At 39.6% G+C, this 24568-nt stretch overlaps 1 pseudogene; it reads left to right on the forward strand.

Moving 5' to 3' along the window:
- Nucleotides 1-5085: 5085 nt before the first annotated feature.
- Nucleotides 5086-6446, forward strand: LOC103717187 (putative pyridoxal 5'-phosphate synthase subunit PDX1; annotated as a pseudogene).
- The last annotated feature ends 18122 nt before the right edge of the window (nucleotides 6447-24568 follow it).

The following is a 24568-nucleotide window of genomic DNA, read 5'->3' on the forward strand; positions in this document are numbered from 1 at the left end:
TACATTATCGATATGGTGCCTTATCCTGCATATGCATGTGACAGTAGGGAGTTGTTGCTGGTTCGCCTGAGGCGTAAAACCCACCTCCTGATAGCTGTCTTGTTGATAATTCAGCCTATTGACACCTGATTTATATGATTCAGTACTATGACCTGTTGAGTATATTCATGTTATCATACATACTTATTTGATTATTCTATATATGCTCCAGATGAGTTGATTGGGATTGTGATGATTTACTCCTTATTTCTTATGTTGAGTTATGTGTACCCTGTTCTTGACAACTGCTCATATGCTATTGAGATTTCACCTCGAGCCATGATTATATCTTATCTCATGTGCATAGTACTCTCTACTCCACTCACTGAGTATTCATATACTTACTCCCCAGTTTGATATTTTTGATTGCAGGGCAGGTATTGTATAGAGAGGAGCAGGATTAGTGGTTGCCTGCTAGCTGTGCCGCTCCATAGTATAGTATAATGTAGATAGAGGTTTATACCCTTTTGGTGTATTATAAACCTTCTGTTGTATATAGTGTATAGTTACAGTCATAGATCCTGTTGTGGATATGGGTTTGACCATGGATGGAATGGGAACCAGATTTTTATACAGATGAGTTATATGCCTGTGATGATGTATTGATATATATTGTCCAGGTTCATTATGTGACAGGTTATGTGATTGCTGCTCTGACAGGTAGTGTTGTTGTATGTAATAAGATAATCCTGACAGGTCACTATAGGAAAGGTGATCATTTTGTGCATGCATCATGCCAAAATTTTTCAGAATTTATTGATGATTGATAGGTAGTAGGGTTCTACATGGTGGCTGGTGGCCTTATGCCTACCCGCACCCTAGGACCGTCGCGGCGGCCCGCCGGAAACGGGGCGGGGGCCGTGACATGTGCTCTCATCACTGACGAACAAAAGTTGTTCGTAAGCAATAGAGCTGTTTTCTTAGAGAAAGAATTCCTTAGTGAAAGAACTAATAGCTCTAATGTTGAACTTAGGGAAGTTCAACATGTAGAAGATCCGACACCATCCACTGAACCAATTGAGTCGGATTTGATTAGATCAGATCCAGAACTCATCTTAGATGCACCATTAAGGGGATCAGGTAGAGTATCATGTCAGCCGAACAGATACTATGGTTTCTTGGTCCGAGACGGGGATCCTGTCGAACTTGATGAAAACGATGAAGATCCGATCACCTACATGGATGCAATGCAGAGGTATGACTCTGGTGCATGGCTTGGTGCCATGCAATCCGAAATGAAATCCATGAAGGTCAATGATGTATGGACATTAGTTGACCCATCCGAAGGGATTAAACCCATAGGGTGTAAATGGATTTTCAGAAGAAAACGGGGCGCAGACGGAAAGGTAGAAACCTATAAAGCCCATCTGGTTGCGAAAAGATATCGTCAGCGTTATGGTATTGACTATGACGAGACGTTTTCTCATGTGGTAATGCTCAAATTCATTCGAATTATGCTTGCGATAGCAGCACACTTAGATTATGAAATCTGGCAAATGGATGTAAAGACCACTTTTCTAAATAGAGATTTATAAGAGAAGGTGTATATGATGCAACCTGAAGGTTTTATATCTACAGATGAGTCTAAGGTGTGCAAGCTTCAAAAATCCATTCATGGATTAAAGCAAGCTTCATGGAGTTGGAACATACGAATTGATAAGGTGATCAAATCGTATGGCTTCATTAAGAATGAAGAGTAACCTTGCATTTATAAATGGGCAAATGGTTCAGTTATTATATTTCTTGTTTTGTATGTGGATGACATTCTTCTAATCGGAAATGACATTCCTGCATTACAAGGATAAAAGTTTGGCTATCATCTCAATTTGCCATGAAGGATTTAGGAGAAGCATCTTACATCCTAGGGATGAAGATTTATAGAGATAGATCCAGAAGATTGCTTGGATTATTCCAATCTACATACATTGATACTATACTGAAGAGGTTCAGTATGATTAATTCCAAGAAAGACTATCTTCCGATGGGCCATGAAATTAACCTCTCTAAGAGGGATTGTTCGACAACCCCTAAAGAAAGAGAGAGTATGGATAGAATTCCATATGCTTCGGCAGTGGGATCTATAATGTATGCCATGTCATGTACTAGACCAGACGTGGCATACTCACTAGGAGTAGTGAGCAGATACCAGTCTGATCCAAGTAACAACCACTAGAAGGTTGTAAAAATCATTCTTAAGTATTTAAGAAATACTAAAGACCAGTTGCTTGTCTACGGTGATTCTAACTTAAAATTTGAAGGATATACCGATTCAAGTTTTCAATCAGATCAAGATGATAGCAAGAGCGTATCAGGATATATCTTTACTCTTAAGGATGGGGCCATCTGCTGGAAGAGTTCCAAGCAACATATAGTGGCAGATTCTACATGTGAAGCAGAATACATCGCAGCATCTAATGCTGCCAAGAAAACTGTATGGTTGCGGAAGTTCATCACTGAGCTTGGGGTGACACCCTCCATTGATGATCCAGTGCCTGTATTTTGTAACAACACTGGAGTCAAAGCTCAAGCAAGAGAATCCAAAGCACATCAGCGGACCAAGCATATTCTACGTCGCTACCACCTGGTTCGAGAGATCGTCGAACGAGGTGATATTGATCTTCAGAAGATTGACACAAAAGAAAATCTGGCTGACCCATTTACCAAAGTCCTCGGCATTAAAGAGTTCAACGAACACAAGTCGAAGATGGGTATTAGATACTGTGCCGATTGGCTTTAGACTAAGTGGGAGTTGTTAAGAATTATATCCTAAGAGTCAATCGTCAGTGCGCTGATGATTAAATTTTGTAAATGAATTGATAAATTAATAAAATGTTATTTGGCATTGTTCATCATTTTATTGTACATCTTCAAATGAACTCTTATATGATGAAGTCCATAGGACTTGTTTTATGATAAAGGAGGATTTATCTTCAAGTCCTTAAAACTGTTCGCAATCAAATGATATGCTGTTACTAGGACGACAGCATTATCGAGATTAGGTCGTTGTGTGACATATACGTTGGTTGTCCTCTTGACCAAGGAATGTGGAGACACTGATATGTCACACAGGTGAAGTGTAGGAGTACATTTCACTGAACGTGACCAATTTCGGAATGCTCTACTATCAAGAGATGTTCTGAGTGGATATGGGTATAAGTTTGGCCCTCTAACCTGAGACCGCAACCTGTAACTAGCAAGCAACTCACTGTACTTTGGTACCGGACTACCTGAATTTCTAATTCAGTGACGGAAGGTCAATAGGTATAGTCAAGTACTTGTGTAGTCAGTTGTGAGTCAAGATGGAATTGACCCCTCCTGAAAACAGGAGATAATGCCTTGTGTTCAATTTAGCAAAATCTTGGTCAGGATAATTCTTGTGAGAAGTTACAGGATTTCTAAAGTTGAATCACATCATGGATGCACTTATTACAAAGTTGACAGAACTCTGAAATCATCCTGGTATTTAGGAGTCATAGGGATAAATTATACGGTAAACATAGTCCAAGGATTCTTGAATGTTGCTTTGCGATTATTCGGCCTATCCGGACGTCGGGTACCATTACTAGATGGTCATTTCGATTAGTACAAGAAATTGTTCTTGTGCTACCGGCTTAGGTTCGAACCTATGGGGTCACACGCATAGAAGTTTCTAGGTTGATCAAATGGCTGATTAATGATTAAGAATCATTCAGGAGTAATTTGGTCAATTCGATTGACAAATTATCCTAAGCAAAAGTTGCATTAAAATAATTATTGAATTATTGGAGGGTTAATTAGTAATTGGATTACTAATAAATTCAATTTGATTGAATTATTGGACTTTAATTAAGCCAAATTGAATTAGATTCAATTTGGGCTAAATTAGGGTTTGACTTAATTCGATCGGATTCGATCCGAGCCGATTGGGCATAACCTAATTGATCAGACTTGACCCAATTGGATTGGGATTGACTCTAGTTAATTAAGAGTCATTATTATAAAGAATTAAGTGGAATTAATTGCAATTGGGCTGATTTAATGAGCCAAATCAAATTGGGTTCGACCCAAATTAATTTGGATTCATGATTGGGTCAATTTGATTAAACCAAGGTTTGTCGTCATAGGATGAATATGACTTAAGTCATGTTCACACTATGCGGACTTTAAAGTCCACATGGCGTCGTAGGATGCATGCTCCCAAATCAATTAATTCTTCTAATGAGATTAGAAATCCTAATGTGATTAGAAAATTAATCAATTGATTAAGTGGACACATATCATGCATCCATGAGCACAAGGATTGGACATTTGGCATTAATCCAAGGGTGGGTTATAGTCCCATACTCCTAATAAGATTAGGAGAAGCCCTAAACCCAATCTATAAAAGGGTAACAAGAGAGACATTATGAATTAATTCTCTCCTCTTCCTCTTCACGCCAAGGGTTTAGTTATTATGATTTTTTAGAAAACTTAGAGTTTTGAAAAATTCAAAAAAAGGTCACTCCATTACTTCTCCTCTTCTCCTTCTTCATCTTCTTCCTTCATCTCATAAGATCAATCAAAGGTTGATTGATTTTAGCAAGAACAAAATCAGCCACAGCAGGGTTCCGCGCAAGCTAGCACTTCCGCGGGATCAGATCAACCCGGAGCTTTGCGTGGATCATCCATAGAGGCCAGACACGTATGTGGCTACGAGGCTCGACTTTCAGATCTTCAAATCCAACCTCTTTATCATAAGGTATGAGATTTATTTTATCTTAGTTAGGTTTAGAACTTAACAAGGATTGTTGATTTTCTAATTCTATGATTAATCATGCTTATAGTTATTTTTACATAAATAGTTTAAACGTCCTGTAATTTATTTTTGAGATATGATCTCCCTTGCATGCTTGAAATTAAAAAATTTAATTTTATCTTGCCGCTGCATTTTTCTGAAAATTTTTAAAATTACATGCATGCAAAAATCGGTTTTTTCCTTTCACCAACCTCGGTGGCTTTCAAAGCCTCTTCAAATCTAAGAGAAATCTAACAATTTTTTTTCTACATCTTTATTGCGATCGGGAAGAGATGTCGGCCCTGGCCTGCGTAGGCATGGCAGTTGCCCCTTCTAGCTACGCCCCTCGCTTGGGATGGCTCTCTTCTCGTGCTGGAACCATTTTCCGGCAGCACTTCGACGGCCACGACAGTGGTGGCCCTCAAACATGTCTCCCTCTGGTCACCCGACCTCTCTGCCGCCCTCTACAAAATCGACAGCTGGGATGCCCCGTACCAGGGCGTCTACCCGGTCAAGTCCGCAGGTTCGGTGCCCCCTTCTGCTTCAACCTCGAGGCCGGATCCAAGCTGGAGCCCCTCCTCCCCATGAGCTGCCACGCGCGAGGCAGCCCCGATGCCTTCCTCATCTGCAACAGCTACAAGGACGAGGAGTACGTTGCCGTGGCCCTCCTCGCGCGGACCCTGGATCTGAACATGGTGATTGTTCTTGAATAGGAAGAGGAGCTCGACACGGTGGTGGAGACCAGCCAGAGGCTCGGCCGCCTTCCCGTCGTCCACTTCGCCGCCGGTGGCATCGCCGCCGGTGGCATCGCCGCCGGTGGCATCGCCACCCCCGCCGAGGCCCCACTCATGATGCAGCTGGCAGAGCTGACAGAGTCGGAGGTGAAGAACACGTCGACGATCTCGGTGAAGATGGGGCTGGCAGAGATGCTGCGGGGCGGTGTGATCATGGACATGGTGAGCCCTAATCAGGCATGGGTGGCGAGGAGGCAGGGGCATGCGCATTGATGGCCTTGGAGCGCATCCACGCGGACATCCATGCTGGCGGCGGGGTGGCCCGGCTGAGCTACCCGGGGCTGATCAAGGAGATCAAAGCGCAGTGACCATCCTGGTGAAGGCCAAGGCTCGCATCGGGCACTTCGTGGAGGCCTGGGTGGCCCGGATGAGCGACCCGGGGCTGATCAAGGAGATCAAGCGAGCGGTGACCACCTGGTGATGGCCAAGGCTGGCATCGGGCACTTCGTGGAGAACTAGATCCTGGAGGCCATCGGCATGGACTACGTGGACGAGAGCGAGGTGCTGACCCCGGCCGACCACGTCCACCACATCAACAAACGCAACGTCCACGTTCCCTTCGTGTGCGACTGCCGCAACCTCGGCGAGGCCCTCTGCCGCATCTGCGAGGGCACCGCTATGATCCTTACCAAGGGCGAGGCCAGCACCGGCAACATCGTTGAGGCAAGCCGCCATGTCTGCTCCGTCATGGCAACATGCGCTCCCTGCGCAACATGAATGACAACAAGGTCTTCGCCTTCGCCACTGGAGATGAGGGAGTAAAGCTCCCTGAGCACCCGCTTCCGGTGCTCTTGTTCCTCCGTGTCGGTGACCTCCTCCTACACAGCTTCATCGGGCGAGGACATGCCGGCGCCATCTGAGATGAGGGAGTTAAGCTCCCTAAGCATCCGTTTCCGGTGCTCCTATCCCTCCGTGTCGGGTAAGAACATGCCGGCGCCACCGAAGATGAGTTAAGCTCCTTGAGCACCCGCTTCCAATGCTTCTATTCCTCTATGTCGGTGACCTCCTTCTCCACATCCGTGTCGGGAGAGGATATGTCGGCGCCACTGGAGATGAGGGAGTTAAGCTCCCTGAGCACCAGCTTTCGGTACTCCTGTTCCGCCATGTCGGGTAAGGACACGTCGGCGCCACCGAAGATGAGGAAGTTAGACTCCCTGAGCACCCGCTTCTCGTGTTCCTGTTCCTCCATGTCGGTGACCTCTTCCTCCACAACCGTGTCGAGCGAGGACATGCTGACGCCACCGGAGATGAGAGAGTTAAGCTCCCTGAGCACCTGCTTCCGGTGTTACTGTTCCTCCATTGAGGCGGCAGGCGGGGCGCCCCGAAAATGCCCTGGAGGTCAATGGAGGTGACTATGAAGGCCTCCATCATAGAAGTGGCAGTGCTCAGACTCCGTCATACCAACGAGATCCGACCGGTAGGGTAACCACGGTATCCTCAACTCCGGGACGGGACGAGAGTTGCCCCCAGCTCCTTCATCATTCAGTTTGAGGTCTTTTGCTCTTCTTCCATGGTGCTTTCGTCTATGAGCATTGTCGAGCTTCGGTTGCCTTCTTTCTGAGATCTGTCCTCGCTGCAACTGTCATCTTCTTTGTGTTTTCTCGCTGCCACACCATCAAGCAAGTCAATCAGCCACATCAACAGACATGTCAGTCTGTCACGCCAGTGAGACAAATCAGTCTGCCATATTGGTTTTTGAGTTGTTATGTCAACTTCTAATCTGCTACATCAGCTTTTGAGCTACTACTCCAGCTCTTTATTCAGTACGTTAGTCTTTTGGTACATTCGTGATCCAGTTTTCAAACTCAAGTTGGCACATATAGTACCATCTTGAGTTTGAGGGGGGATATTAGAATAAGTTTAAGGATTACGTAACAATCTGCATCACTCATAAAATTTTCTTTTATCAGCATAATTCTGTGTCAACCTATATAAGTTCTTTTTGTTAGCATAATCTTGTTAGATTGATTTTAGAGATCACATGACAACTTGTATCACCTATAATATTTTCCATTGTTAGTAAGATTCTATATCAGCCTATACTATTTTCCATATATGAAGTTTGTACACGAGTATATATAACTCCTGAGATGTACCGAATTTAAAGTGAACAGAGAAATAAAATCACTTATTTCTCTCTTTTTCTCTTATTTTCCTCTTCTTCTTCAAATATTTCAACAATTTTGATCCCTCACTAGACTTTTTCTCGGTCAAGGGATGGGAAACTACCGCAAGTAAACTTGGTCCATTGAGGCTTTTTATACAAGAAAGGAAATTTTGCCCAAACTATTTATTTTTTAATAAATTATATATTTTTTTTACAATTTATATATATTATATTTACATCAAGGTTTATAAAATCTACACTTACACTTAATTAAATTAACAATATTAATAAGCCATTTACCTCGTATAAAAAATCAAAATTACTCTTAAGTAGGGAGAATGATGCATATATTTTTTAATATTTCTGAGTGGCTGTTATGTCACTTCAAATTATTTTACTTATTTTTAAAATTTTTGTTGACGTGATATTTGTAGTTCATTTAAGATTAATGATTTGACTGTCATTTTATTCAATTATAGATTAAAATATTAAATAAAATTAGGCCTTTCAAAAGTAAATATATTTTTTTAAATAATTAGATGTTAGTATAATTTATATTTAATATAAATTTATATTTATATTATTGTTATTATTATTATTATTATTATTATTGGTATTGGTATTGTTATTGTTATTGTTATTGTCCAATCGGTCTTGTCCAACCGGGTCGTGTGGGAGGAGAAATGAGTCGCTATTAAAGGAAAAGACGGTCGGTCCTAGTTTTGAAATCTTTTGTGGGAAAGAACATTGCACGCGACCATATCACGTCCCTTGGCCATCGCCTTCCAATTTTCAAATTTTTTGGATACATATTCTCACAAAATTACTATTTTTATTTATATCTATATAATTTTTTTAGTTATCTGTAAAAGTATTTTAGTTTTTTAATTTTAAATTATTTATTTTTAATGGCATAAATGGTATGGGTACCGTTGTGGTTCAAATTTGGCCCGAGGTTAACCACGTCGGAGGAGTCGGGGGAGCCGCTGATAGTTGGAAGAATAAGACGATGGCCACCTCCTGCACGACAGTGGCAGCGGACCTGTTCAAACTTCACCAGTGTTTCCGGTGAGGACCCTCCGACGATCAAATTGGAATGGGGTAAATTTGGTCCAGCCAAAAAGTTCCTTAGAAGTTACCTGATCGGGCTATTTATAGTCCCGGTGGAGAGGCCCAGGTGGCAGAGGCACTGTCAGCCCTTATCATGAGGGGGAGTGGCTCTGAACTGAATGGCGCGCAGCTTAGGCTGGTTGGTGCTGTCCGTTCTCGAGAACAGTAAGGTATTGGTAGTCAGAGCAGAGTATGGTCGGAATAGTCTTGGTACCGTCCTTTGACTGTTGAGGGCCAGCTATCGAAACGTGACACGGTGGTATTGTAATGTACGATCATGTAGGAAGACGTAGGCGCGCATATGGGTGCGGTTGTTGGCAAGGACGAGCCTGTTGAGTGGTCGCGTCATGAGTTCGGCGAGGTCGGCTAGACGGGTGCTGAGGATAGCTCGGCTTCTCGAGTCCGAGGTGTGCTCGGTGGAACGCCCCGAGCTCGAGGGTTGAGGTGTACTATTGTAGTGGGCGCCCCGAACTTAGTCGGGGCGGGTTGGCGAATATCCGAGGCCGATGGAGCTTTTGCCGAAGTCCGAGGCCGAGCTGATTCTGGGCCGGACCGAGAATTCAACCGGTCGGTGTTAGCATTTATTGGGCCAAGGCTGGGCGGCCTTTTAGCTGTGGGTTGGACGATCTATTTCGCCCCCCATATATATATATATATATATATAAAGTAAAAGAGCTATACATGCAAAATAAATATTTTATAAGGATATACATGCAAATAGTAATTTTACAAGAATATCCATATAATTTTATAAATTTTGAATAGTATACATGCATCATCATCATCATCATCATCATCCATGGGAGCTGCTGTTGTACAAAAAAAAAAAAAAAATAAACGGTGTCCAAACTTCGGATCCTTCCCCGCTGGTCGCTTTCAAGTATTAGGGAGGGAAGGGAGCCGCTGTTGTAAAAAAAAGGAAAAAAAAACGCAAGCTTGATCCACCTTGTGGTTTAGTTATGGATATGTTTGGATTTCTGCCGGTAGAAAAAGGACAAATCTGGTCCCCACAACTGGAGTATTATTTTTCAATATTCTAATCCCTCGCTTGACTTTTTCTTGGTCAAGGGATGGGAATTCTGGGACTCTGGACAAGAAGGAGAATTTCGCCCAAATTATTTATTTTTTATATATTATAATTTTTTAAAAATTTCTATTTATTATACTTACGTCTAATAATTTATAAAATCTACTCTTACACCTAATTAAATTAACGATATTAGTAAGCCGTTTATCTTATATAAAATATCGAAATTGCTTTTAGGTAGAAAGAATGATGTATATAATTTTTTTATTTTTTTGAGTGATTGTTATGCCATTTAAAATTATTTTAGTTATTTTTAAAATTTTTGCTGAGGTGATATTTTTAAGCTTAAAATTTTTGCTGAGGTGATTATTTTAAGCTTAATAGTTCCCTAAGAGGGTCCAACTCTGAGTTGAAGCCCCCTTATTTTTATCCTCCTGGAGTTGGACCCTTTAGAGTTTCCTTGTTGCGGCAACTCTCTAAAATGAGAGTTTTTTAGAGCTGGAGTTGGACCCTTATTTTTATCCTCCTGTAGTTGGACCCTTATTTCTGTCCTCCTGGACTTGGACCCTTTAGAGTTTCCTTGTTGCGGCAGCTCTCTAAAATGAGAGTTTCTTGCCGCAACTCTCAACCCCAGTGCTCATTTTAGAGAGTTGCCGCAACTCTCAACTCCAGTGTCCAAAGGCTCGACGTCCATCCAACCACACTGGCTGCCGGAGGGAATATTTTATTCTTTCACCCTTTTTTCCCTTCTCTATGAAGGGCAACACTCGGGCCTCTATACCAGCACGGTGCGAGGAGAGGCGGGTTGAATGGCAGTCCCTGGGTTGATGGAAGGTTTAGTGAACAACAATGGCGGTAGGGACCTCTGGTTCATAATGACCAAATCCCTCTCGAGTTCCGACCTCGATCTTCAGGATGAGAACCGCCTCCTCATCGCCTCTCAATATGTGAGGGATAACCTCATCCCTGGGCTCTCTGAGGCCGAGAAGACTGCTGCCAGCCTTCTTCAACCTCCAGCAAAGAGGAACATGCCCGGCACTGATCGTGTTCAAGGAAGGGTACATGGGGGACAGGAGGTATGGGTGTACCCTCGGAGCAGGTTTCGCTGCCGGTTGACGCTCATTCGCTGGAACTCTGGATCCACAGTGATAAAAGGTCCGGAGTACAAGTACTTCTTGGACCGAAGTCGCCTTCAAGAGAACGACGAAGTAGAGTTGTGAGGCTTCCGGCAAGGAGACGAGGGGAAGCTGTGCTTTGCGCTTGGTAGGAGACAGTAGGCGAGTATTCAAGCGGTAGCGTGTTCTAATATTTAAATGTCTCTCAATTTTTAGCTTGCATTGGGGTCCTTTTTAGTATGTTGGTGCATGAGCACCTACGTCTCGTTTCGTCTATAAATAAAATGCAATAATTATGTTTGGTGATTACTGTATTGACTTGATTCAAATGCCTAATTTACATCGATGAACTTGGGAGGATTTTAAATTAATTCAGCATTAAATGGTTAAAATTAAAAAATTTTATTTATTTATTTTGAGATTAGGGAGGTCACTGATACTATCTTACTTAGTGCGTGAATAGTCTTAGAACTATTTGGAGCTGAAAACAGAATAGGCTGGGCTGTGCCCCTACTCGAGCCTACCTTGAAAAAATTGTTTGTAGGACATTAGGCTTGGCTTAAGCTCAAAAACTTGAAAAAATACGGATGCTAGCCTGACTCGAGCACAGGCACAGGCCGACCTAAAACCTAATCGGATCTGCTTGAATTAACCATTTGGGCCAAAAATTGAGCCGACCTGATTTGGCCTAATTGGAATTAAGAGATATAAAAGAAAAGTTAGTTTTTTTTTCAACATTGTTTCAGAGTTTAATTTTCTTTCTATAAATTTTGTTTTGAGTCTACGAAGATTGTTTAATAGCATTACTTTACAAGAACATAATAAAATCAATTACTTTGACAGCTGATAGCCGGCTTCCTTTCGCTGCACAAACTATAATAAGATTAATTTACAAAAACATAATAAAATTTATATTGGCAGTAGCAGAGCATAATAAAATTAGTTTACACGAACATAGGAAAATTAATCAATGTTAAATATTAAGTTCAATGATAGCAAAATCTCTTCTAATCATTCAAAAAATTATCCAACCCAAGCCAAGTTCAGCTTGTAAAAGTATCTATTCGATTGGTCCCATAAAGATGCACCACAGAAGAAGCGCAAAGATGGAACAAGAGCAAGTTGGTTCAACTTAATCTTCAATTCTGGTTAGGTGTCAAGCTGTAGAATTTGGACCGTTGAAGCTTGTAAATTTGTATGCTTCAATTGAAAAATAAAAGAGCTTCATCTGAAGTAACAACACCTGCAGAAGCCCAAACAATAGAACCAACGGACCCCCTAGTTAACACAATAGTAACAGTGCATTAAAGCATAAAGGTGCAAAAGAAATAATAAAATTAGTTAATTTTTTTATATAGACGTGCTCGAGACCAATGAAAGGGTCGCGCATGGGGTCCATTTTGGACCTTATTTCGGGCTTCATCCGAGCTTGACCTAGGAGAATTTGTTTGGGCCTGGCCGTGTCAAGCTGGACCACGTATCTACCCAAGAATGGCCAAACAATCTTTGGGCCATATTTTTAATCCCATACTAGATGTGAATTCTTTTGGGCCTAGCCCATAGACCGACCCAAAAACAAGCCAGCCCGATGAACCTCAGGCCGGCCCCAGTCCACTTCCAGTTAGTAAACCCAAGTTAGTGAATCAAACTACCCTCACTTTGCTGGAATATGAACCTAGCTACCTGCTAAACTTGAACCTGAGATGACTTCAAGATTCCTTTTTTTTGGATCAAAAAACTTCATTGGTGTCAGTTCCTCCTTGGAAAATGATGGCTGAACCAAATTGTATCGAAGCAACTCGGACAAAGTGTGCTTCTAAGGTCATATCATGGCAGCAAACTTGACACATGATGGCAGAATATACTAGCAGCAATTTCTTGAAATATAATTTTGCTTTTCAAAGTAATATTCTCTATTATCCCTTGTAGCAGAAAATATTAGTAATAACTAATAAAGCCCTTAGTTGGTTAAAACATCATTGCTCAGAGAATAAATTATTTGTTTTGGGAATGATATAAAAATTTGGACTTTCGAAGATTAAAGTTGGCATCCTCAAACCGCTGTACATTTAACCTTTGCCGTGAGGCCCACGCGGTGGCTGCAATATATTAGACAAATAAACCGAGGTAAAAGGAAGCCATTCTCCAGTCTAAATATTGGTCTCGCTTCTGCCTCTTCCAAGGGGAATGGGAAAAAAAGACCCCAAGTCTCCGTCGCAATCCTACTGCTGCTGCTGCATATCAAGACTCCAAATGCAAGGAAATCGACAATGTGTGCCGTGCAGAGGAGTATGTGGAGCTCCAATTGGATTCTTTGATCAAGAGGGGATTTCTTGTGGCCTAAAGGAAGCCATTGGTTATGGTGGGATCGTCCATGCAACAGTCAAAGCCTTTTGCAACCAAAACAATGGCAAACCATATATATGGACTATGGTAGCAACAAGTGCTACCTTACAATGTCCAGCAGCTACAATCAGCCTTGCTCAAAAAAGATCCACTACTTTCATCAATCCCATGAGGCCCAATAGTCCCACATCGGAAAGACTCGTTTCAGAGCCTGGGCATATGAGGCGGGTGTCTCCAAATCCTGCAGACACGTTTTGGGTGAAAAACAAAACCGGAGAGGGATGAAGGACGCTTGCGTGAGGCCTCGGAACCGGACAATATCTGGCAGGGGCGCTGTCCTTCCTCATATGGCCCCCACGTGGGCACTGGGTGCCTCACCTGCTCTGCGCAGACGGGGGCGTGACAGGTCCAGCCTGAAATAATATAAATAGTATAATGTTTTATATAATTATTATCTAAGTAGTATGTAAAAGTGGATGGTGTTGCATGTTTCCCTTTATTTCCACCATCAACACTATTTTCTCATCCCTTGAACTCTATTCTGCTTCACCACTGCGGACATGTATCATTGTCGTCACTATTGAGTATTGACATCACCTCCTTAAACCCTCCTTTTTTCTCTCTCTATGCTCCATGAGTAAAAAGTGGATGGGGTCAGGTTGAGTTAATTTGGACCTAAATTTTTATAGGTGGGTTGAGTTCCGTCGGAGGACTAGACTTAGGTCCAGAATAAATCGGGCTTGGGCTAGGGTGTAAGCTCTTAACGCCATGCTCTAGGCTCGATTCGAACCTGGCCTAACCTAGTCAATGGTCTCATTAAACTCATTCCATTCAAAGCCTGTTTAGGTAATTTGAAACTTTATCCCATAGGATGGAGTAATTAGAGGATCTATATAAGGATGCAACGGTACCCCAGAACCCAAAAGCTTGACCCAATTATTTTATAATTATCAGATATGGATCCAATTTAAATATCCAATAACCTTAATAGATCAAAATCAGATTCCGTTCAGATTTTTTATATGATTGAATTTGGATTTAGCTATATTCAAATCCAAAAACTTGATTAGTCGAACATATATACACAAACACACACACATACGTACATATACATGTACATACATACACACATAAATGCATACATATACATATAGAAATATCTAAAGGATTGGATATATAACTTATATCAATTCCTTTTCTCCATATTTAGACACTACAGGAAAAGTCGGTTTTACCGACGCTTTTTACAAGCGTCGGCAATTTTCGGTCTAGCGTCAAAATTTGCCGATGCTTGTAAAAAGCGTCGGCAAAAGTAACAAGCGTCGGTGTAGACTCGGACCTAAGACAACGCTAAAAAGCGTCGTCGGAAGCCAACGCACCAGGCTAAATCCCAACCCTCTTCTGACCACCCCCGTCAGAAGCCACCCTCACACACCAGTGTCTCTCTCTCTCATCCCTCCTCCCTCCTCTCTCCGGGTTTCCATTTTTCCGGCCACCGCCCTCCTCTCTCTATTTAACCAGTAGTATTACCCACATCTCTCTCGCCCATTCCTCGTATTCTCTCTCTCTCTCTAACCCATCAAAGATGCCTTCTCATCATCATCGCCCCCCCTCCCTAACCCCCTCCGGATTCAAGAAGCAGAACGGCTCCGGCGATGATGTCTTCGCCCGCCTCTTCGCCGCCTCCTTGGATCCCGACTCCGCCCCTCTCTCCCCCGAACCGCGGATCCTCAAGTCCCGCCTCGTCGCCGGCGAGACCCTCTACGGCCTCTTCCTCCTACGCTCCTCCCCGACCCTCGCCGAGATCGCCGGCCTCGCCGGCTACGACTACGTGGTTGTCGACATGGAGCACGGCTCTGGCGGCATCGCCGAGGCCCTCCCCTGCCTCCGCGCCCTCGCTGCCGCCCGCACCCCAGCCATCCTCCGCCTTCTGCAGCTCTCCGCCGCCAGTCAGGAGAAGGCCCAGCGTCCGTAAGGGCTTCGAGGGTGGACAGTTGCCCCTCTACCGTCGAATCCCCAAGCTCCGTGGAATTGCTGGAGGTATCATTTTCTTCTGTACCATTTTTTTCCAGTGTTAATTGATTCTTTAATATGCCGGTTTCTTTTCGCCCCTTCCCCTGACTGAGAACTCAAATTGTTTGAAAAGTAAATGGTGGAGAAAGGTTAGTTCAATTTATACTCGATATCCTTCTCCACATTTCGATTATATCTACAGATCTGAGCAGGTCTAGAAACTAGACATATTTGAGGAACGGAAATTATCATAGTTAGGGCAGGCTCCAAATTGGTATGAAATCTGTGGCTTGTTTTTGAATGGAATGGGGACAGGACGTGAAGTGCGAGTTTATTGAAGCAAATTTATCTCCTCAAGAATGTCCTTACGATCAATTTAAGATGCCAAGGTATTCATAAGGACTTTGTAGTCCCAATACGTATGAAGGATAATTATTTGTGTATGTGTGTGGTGATAATATTTTTGGAATCATGTTGGTTTTTATGATTGAAAACTAGTATTCTCTAACATCTACCAATATTTTGTTAGTCATCTCTAACTATAATCTTACGAATATTAACACCCATTTTTATTGTCAGAGATGGTTGATGAATGTGTTTTATTATAGGTATTCTATGATTGCAATGCATCCCACTGTATCTGTATGGATCGTATTCTGTTTTAATATAGGTATGCACTATGTTAGCCGGGCCCAACTAGTTTGGGATAATGTTTAGTTATGTACCATGTATACACTATATAGGCTTGTAGCATAGATTAATATGCAGCATGGACATGAGATTTATCCTGATTCTTTATCTTTACTGTAAAACACTAAGAATAGTCTCAAAGAGGGAACCTCAGTAGTAGAAGTCTTCACGTGGGATACTGCACCTGCTTCTTGATATCCTTTGGAAACTTGTCCCTCCATCTTCTTATCATTTTTTTTATAAAAGACCTGCTTCCCCACATTTGAACCTGAATCTGCTCCCACACCTGCACTTTTGGTAAGTAAAGAGGGAATTGAATCCTAACATTTTAACCTCTCTCCCTTGGCTTCACTACTCATAGGAGTGGTCAAGAGTATTCCTAGGAACTTAATGCAAGATTTGTTACTTTCAGTATAGAGATTTGTGTTCGTTTAATGCTTCCTGAAGAGATCTCGCTTGTTACTTGCCCTCCAGATTATGCATATGATAAGTTTACAAGGTCAATTTCTAAACCAATTGGCTATCTTGGTTTCTGAACAAAACACTTGAAAATACTAATGAGATTTCATGAACAGGCCTTCTAGTGTTCTTGAAGGAGCTTATGTTCAGTGGGAAATTGAGCTACTTGGCTTTGAAATGCCTAAGGTAATGAAGCTTCTTAAGTGCTCCAAACATCTGGAACTCTTATGTATTGTGGTCCTTCCCTCTGTTTTGCTAAAAAAAAAGGGGGATTCTTGTGAATTTTGAATTGATTGTTTTAAATTGCTTAGAACCTCTAATATGTGCCATTTTATTGTAGGTGTATACCATCCATTTATTTGGAGATCATTACCAAAACATCTGAAGGACTCCAAGTAAATGTTTTGCTTGTCTCGGTAACTGTGGTTGATGTAATAAAATACTGTGTAAATTCTAGACAATGATGCCCAAATATGTTTTCCAATCAAGCTATAGATAGTTTTTGTGTAGGGCAATTTATTTTATTCAATATGAACTCATTTTCTTATAAATTTCCTGCAAACCGGTTAAAGAGTTTTTTAGAGCTTGCTCAAATGAATGATTGGTCATATATAAATGTTACTTTTATCGACTCATTCATTGGAAATCTGATTTAGACCATGCCAGTACAAACTAAAATGATGGAAATGTGATTGTGTTGCTAATATAATTCGGAAAAAATTATGATTGATGAATTGGACATGACCAATTGTATTTTAGTTTGCTGGCTGGCACCTCTGTCTTGATCTGGTGTTGAGGCTCGAGAAGTAAATTATCCCATCATTTATTTATTTATAATTGCATTACATTTATTATCATTATTTTTACTTCCAGATTTGAGAGAAGATGGTGTTTGTATGGTAAAAAAGATTATGCAGCAAGTGCCAAGTGGTATGGTGGATTCTTGATTAGATTTGTAGAAGAGCTTGCAGTTTCGGATGGAATAACATTTACATGAAAATTAGGCATGTTTGGTGGAAGAGAATGGTAAGCATATTTAGAAAACAATTACATGCTGCATCTAGGAAAACAATCCAGCATTCAGCAATTGCTCTTCCTAATTTTTGTTTGTTTGGTTAAAGAACAAATCTCACAAGTTAATAAGCATAGAAATGGTGCAGACGTAGAGCTCCAATGTTCTGATCAGTTCTCTGCACCAAGGAATCTTGGTGGCTCAGCGCACTGTTCATCGGTGCTTCCATAGGATATGATTTTCCTAAGATACAACGGAAACAATCTTTCGCCGTTGAACTAATAGAAAATTCACAGGCAGGATCGGTGACACGTTGAGATTTCTAAGGAAGAATCTCAAGATGCTAATTAAGAAGTCTGGTAATACAGCAATGCTGGCTTCCACCAGAACAGAGTCATACGCGGTAAATAAAAGTTGTGGGACGCCTACGCCGACGCTTTAAAGCGTCGGTAAACTTACGCCTACACCGACGCTTTAAAGCGTCGGTGAAAACCTCTGGGCATGCTTTGGACTTTCCTGACACTTTAAAGCGTCGGCGAATGTCGTTAGAGATATCCTTTCTTTTGTAGTAAGATTTGCACTCTTTTCTCATACACACCCAAACATACTATCATTGATTCTTGTTGTCTACCACGTCAATTCCCAAATGACCATTGAAACTTAGATTTCAATTTGTTTCAATCACATCAAGCATAAATGAAAACTCAAATATATTTTCCAAAGTGATTAAATTACAAGTCATTCACATCCTGTATAGTTCCTTCCAGTGTAATCTACTATGGATTCACTATATATATGGAGGACTATTATATTGACCTTTGGCTAGTTGGCCCTACTAAAATCATGTACTAATTGAAGCTTTAAGAAACTTGAATCTGAATCCAATTATACAAGTTCGAAGCTTACTCATATTTGTAGATCAGAAGCCGAATTGGTCTCAATTTCTCTTGTCAAGTTTGAATGTGGATATAGCGTTGGTCTAACCTTAGTCCAACCCATTTACATCCTCAAATTCATATACTCTTCCTTGGGTAAGTAGTGCAATTTTCTATGATAGAAAAGGCTTATCAAATTTTTTTCTTATTTGGGTATTAGAAGAAAATGAAATTGTAATTTAAATAAAATATTACATGATGATGATCATGATAATAATGATGATGATCATGATGGTAGTGGTTATTTTATAAATAAATATAGTACTTTCACGATGCAAACACAATGACCACAATCAATTTTTTTTTTAAAAAAAAAGTTTAGAAGAATTTTCTTATGACCTTGGGAAAATAAAAGAATTGCAAGAGAGATTTCAAAATAAAAATATATCAAAGCACAACAATAAACAAATGATTAGACAAACAAATATTAAATTCTAATCTCTTGTTTTTGACCAATCACTAACTCAATCAAGTTATCATCTTAGAAAAGAAAAAAAAGATCTTTTGAATTCAATTTATAATAATTACTAATTTCTCATAGTTGAAAATAAACAAAAATATTTTGCATGATTAAAGTTTCAACATTACTATTACAAAGTGAAATTTAGTTTTATGATAATAATTGTTCCAGATAAATTTAAGAAAATAAAAAAAAAAAAATCCTATTCAAATGATCCCTAAATGATCTAAAACTCCTTTTATTTTAAATACTATAATTGAGATGAAGTTAATCTTATGAGATTATTAAGTATTATATTCACAAGAAAAACCAATCATATAAACAAATAATGACTCATGGCCTAATTAAATTATAAAAAAATATAGTTATCATTTCTTTTGGTACAATACAATTATCCTTGTTCAAGATGAAAATAAAAGAATAGTACTTTCTACTTAGGCTTATGGAAGTGTGTGTAAACTCTTTCCATCCATCATTTTTGCAATAATAAACCTATTTATTTTTCTCTTAATCCTATTTATTTACTTTTTCCCAGAGGAATGACATCTCATCTTTTTTCAAAAAATGCATATACATGATACACATTAAGATATATACACACAAGCAAGCGCATGCACACACATGCAAATGCACATGCACTTATGCACATAAATGTATATGCATATCAATACCATAAAACATTTAAGTTACATATATACACGCACATATGTAAGTATAAATATATATAAATACTTGTGAATTGATCGAGTCACCATCTCATTCCATTAACTTTCCTTCTGTTCTATCTAGATTAGAAAAAAAAAAGGACCTATCTCACGTGACTCTCTTACTCTCATCATGTAGATTCTTTCCTTTATTCCCTTCTCTAACCTTCTCTCTTCTCCCCTTCCTTTTTTTCTTTCATTCTCTCTCCTGTTCTCCCACATCATCAACCTACCAACCTCATCATCTTGGCCAATTCCCTTTAAACTTCAAGTTTTGGATCCTTGACTTTTGTATAATTAAATCTCAAATAATTGTATGTTAGGTTTGAGATGGTAAGAATGGTAGATATAAATAGGCAATAAGAGATAATAACATATGTTAAATATCTTGTACTCTACAATTGATAGCATTGATGGGGATATTTACCATCTATAACTTGTTTTCTCAAGTTTAATTCTTTAGCCCTCAAACCTAACCTCTATCATGACAAAACCAAATATTGGGAGTCAAAGGTGCTGCACCTTTTATTTTTCAAGTCTCAAGTCCATTTTTGTTTTACAAGAATTATGCATTGTAGGCAATCGACTATTAAAACTATATCCTTGATAACAATGCCCCCAAACTTAAAACTTTGAGATTAGGAGCCTAGCCATATTGCATGATCAATCATATATATCGAGCATCTTGATTTTATAGAAGAATCGGGCTCATTCATTAGAAGCCTACTATTAGCAACCTCTTTGCTATTAGTTTTGCTGATAGTAGGATTGTTCACCATTAGTAAGCAATTAACAGCTAATTAATTAATATCAATATAGTTCTAGTGATAGTATAGCTTCTCAACATCAACGTACCAATGCCATACTGGCATCGGTTGCCTTCGAGGATGTCTCTTTACCATTTGAAGGATTCCGACCCTACACCTCGTAGAACTTTTCTAAGTTATTTATTACTCGATTTTGATGAGCTTTTACCCAATTTTTTACTAATTTTATTTTTAGATATGTATATTCCAGGCCTCCCATAAGAATTGTATATAAACCCTTTAGTCTTTTAAGTCATGATCAAACATAAAATCAAGGAAAATCTCCTAGAAAAACTCTCCCTAAGGACCTAATCCTTTGCATGTGTATACTTGAAGGGATTGACGTTGTTATGTACTAACCCTATGTTGATAGTTTGGCATCATAGATAGTATCCAGCCCTTTTTTACTTTTAGTTCACCATCAAAACTTTTGATAAGCCCTATGTCCAACTAATGACAAATTTGTTGTCGTTATTTTAGTTTTGATACAACATATCATCGTTGGAAGATCTAAGTTCTAGAACTTCCTTTGATCTTTTATTTTTTCTGCTTATGCAACATTAGGATCGTGATAAATAGGTTGATCGTCAATCTTGGTGTAGGTAAATGGTTTGTTTGGCTCCACTAAGGGTTTTCCATGGTATTTGCACTCAACTTGTCTCTTGCTTATTATTTTCCTATAGGACCTCAAGATCATAGGATCCTAAAGTTCAGAAAACATGTTGTAGAGAGTATACCCTAGTTTGACTGGTGGATTAAGCCTCAAACCTAGGTTCCTTTCATAGCCTATGAGGTCTTACCACTTGTTTGGAAGAACAAATTCAAATCCAATTCACTGAATATCATCAATTTATACTAAATAAATATTTAAAAACTAAAATTTATATATTTTGATGGTCTCTGACCTAATTATTAGATAGGAGACAAAATGAAAAATTTTAATAGCATGATTCTAATCATCAAAATCTAATGAATCTAAACCTACCAATATATTTTATAATGTATCAATTAGGATCCATAAAATAATTTTCAATTGGCATACCCTGTCATATGTTTTCCTACAAGTGTAATTAATACTTTTCACTTTTATATCAACTTGATTTGTAGATTACAGACTTTCAAACTATATAATTTTTGGTTTTTAAATAGTTTATATACTGTAAATCATGTTCAAAAGTTTGGATTTTGAATTTGAATATTTTATCATTAAGTTAAAAAATTTATTAAGTCCTTTTTCAAGGAGTTAATGTAAAATATATAGTCTAACTATATATAAATATATGTATAATATATGCGTATAAGTGATGTAGCAAGATAGATGCAAAATTGCATATTTCGGTTGTCAACAAGCGCTCCATCTTATATTGATCATAAAAGTTTCTTATATTGCTTGGCCATTGATCTTTTATAAATTGATGAGAGGCTTGACCTATTATAAGTAGTGATTTTGATATATTAATCTCTTTCCCTGAGTCAGTGCCAAAATAATCACTTTTTATTATAACAGGATACTTTAGTCATGGTTCTTGATGAATGGGACAAATTAGTCCCCATTGTCTAAATAATAACTAGTTCTCTTAACTTCGTTGTAGTGGATGACAATTATAATCTTAATCTATTTTTTTTTACTAAAGATAATCTTAATCTGTTTAATGAGTATAAATCATTTTTCTTTGGATGATCCACATTTGTACTCTTCTATTTTTGGACTACAATAATAGAAAGAAGTAAGATTATTATTATTATTGGCTATAAATATATCGGTGGACTAATCCTTAATTGGATGACAAGGACTTTTTTGTCTGATTCATAAAAAAATTACATACAATTTTTTTATTAGAAAAGAGGATGATCTTGGGATTGGGTTGGAAAGAGGACTAAATTGTCAAAAAGTATTAATTGGAGATAGATCCTTGTATGGTCCTCTTTTGTAGATCTTGTATTATATATATATATATATATATATATATATATATATATATATATATATATATAATTTTTGTTACTATTACCAATAATCTTTAATTTCAAAAACATGATGACTTACTCTGATTCCCAAGGGGTTAAGTATATACCGCCATTCACTCCCTGAGATGATGATGAAGGAGGAGAATTAGGAGAAGAAGAATAATAATAAGAAGAAGATCCTATTGCATGGTGACATGAACAAGTCACCTTGTAAGTTGAAACAATTAGATTTATTCATAAATTATTTAAATTTTACAAAAACTTAGAAGTGAAAGCATAAAACTAATGAATATAGGAAAGTTAAAACTATACTAGTATAGTCTATGTACAATAAAATTTCCAATATTTATTATATAAAGTGTATACATGATATAAATGCAAAAGTCTAGTGTGATTTTGAAAATTTTATGAAGCTAGATTGTTGATCCACCCAAAAAAATTAGCAGTACTCTTCAATTGGATTATCAAGTTTCTTAATTATATGGCTAACTACCAAGGACCTTACTTGAAGAGGCAAGCTAGAAGATTATTTGGATGTTTTGGTCTAATATAAGTACCAGAATCTTTATAATGCACAAACAATATGGGACTACACGCATGCCTACATTGGTCTTAGCAAACAAGTTGACTGGCAATTTCATATTTGGATAAAATAATCTTCAAGTTGGACCATTAGTTGTGCCTTCATACAAAGAGAGCCAAATTATAGTAGAGAGAAAAAAAAAATATAATAGCCATTTGTGCCCTTTATGTCAATAATATGAGTTAAAGAATTACTAGGTGAAATTAAGGAGCCACCGAGGGCTATTGCCCTTCTAATCCTTGGTTATTGAGGATAGGATATTCATCTTTAACAAGAGAGTTCCATTAATTATATCAAAATGCATTATGCAAGATCCAGGGACTTCTCCAGTTTCTTTATCCTCTTTATACACTTTCTTACTTACATGGAAGATATCACTGAAAATAAGCTGGTTAGCCACTCCCTTAAGATATATAGAAGATAAGAATGTTATTACATTTAACCTCCAACTTTTTATGTACTTGTTGGCTTATTCAAGCAGACTAAATGAATGGACTCTCAAAATTAAGAATCAAAATCACAGATAGCCCATAGATGCAGAGAACTCGAGCAATATATAGTGCACTATTACCCGAAATATTGAAGGAACATAAATCAAGTGCTATTTGTTGCACCCCATAGGTTAAACTAAAGATATGGAGGAAGAGGAGAGAGATATTAAAGAGTAAACAATGAAGAAAATACATCACAAAGTTCATGATGAGAGCACAAAAGTGCAATCATCATACCACCTTAATTAGTATTATAGTTAATTTTTAATGATAAAATTAATTAATTAACATTGTATTTGTGTTTGAGTGCAAGGAGTCCAAGAGACCTAATAACATTGGGTTTGAGCCCAAATGCCAGGGAGTTCGAGCTCAACAAATTTCCCAGCTGTCATGCAAGCATGAAATCCTGCGCCGTCCATCAGGTCACCTACCAAATCAGTCCCGCATCAAGACCCCGCGATTATTTCTTTCTCAACCATCCAGCCAATCATCAACATCCCAAATAAATCCATTCCTCCCAGCCTCCTGCATTGCATCACGGTCGTCCATCCTCCCCAGCTCCAAGCTTCCAGATTCTCACAAGCATCCCGCAAACCCAGCTCACCCCACGCGCGCCCCATTCCGTGCGATCACAGGAGACCCCATCCCACGCGCATCTCCTTCCTTCTGTGACTGATCCAGCATCACGCGCTCGTGAATAGCTCCTCCAATGATCCCAGCCAGCCGTCCGCGTCATCCCCGCCTTGCAGCCGGCCCGTGCGTTGCCTCCCATCGATCACGGCAGACCCCAGCTCCTCCTCAGCCCGCGTTCTTCACGCGGTGAACATTCCGTGATCAGCTCCTTCCTCTTTAGCGCATCCCGATTTCTTCCGTCCCAGCAGCACCCGTCAACAAGCATCAGCCGTCCGCGTCTCTCCCGGAGTCCCAACTGCAATCTCCCAGCGCATTCCTAGTAGCAAGATCAGCGGCCTCTTCTTCCATATGCATTCACAACGTGAGCCATTCCGGACATCCCGCCACCAGCTCTAGTGATCTCACGGCATCCTAGTTTCCGGATCAGCGTCTCCTCCGTGATCAAGTCTCCCGTGATGCATGCAGAGATCCAGCCCGTCCCAGCCAAGAGCGCGTTCGCCCTCTCCTTCCGCCCATGATCCAG

This window comes from Phoenix dactylifera, chromosome 13 (genome assembly GCF_051530095.1).
Source record: "Phoenix dactylifera cultivar Ajwa chromosome 13, Ajwa_hap1_PhDact_Kaust_v1.1, whole genome shotgun sequence".
Classification (NCBI taxonomy): domain Eukaryota; kingdom Viridiplantae; phylum Streptophyta; class Magnoliopsida; order Arecales; family Arecaceae; genus Phoenix; species Phoenix dactylifera.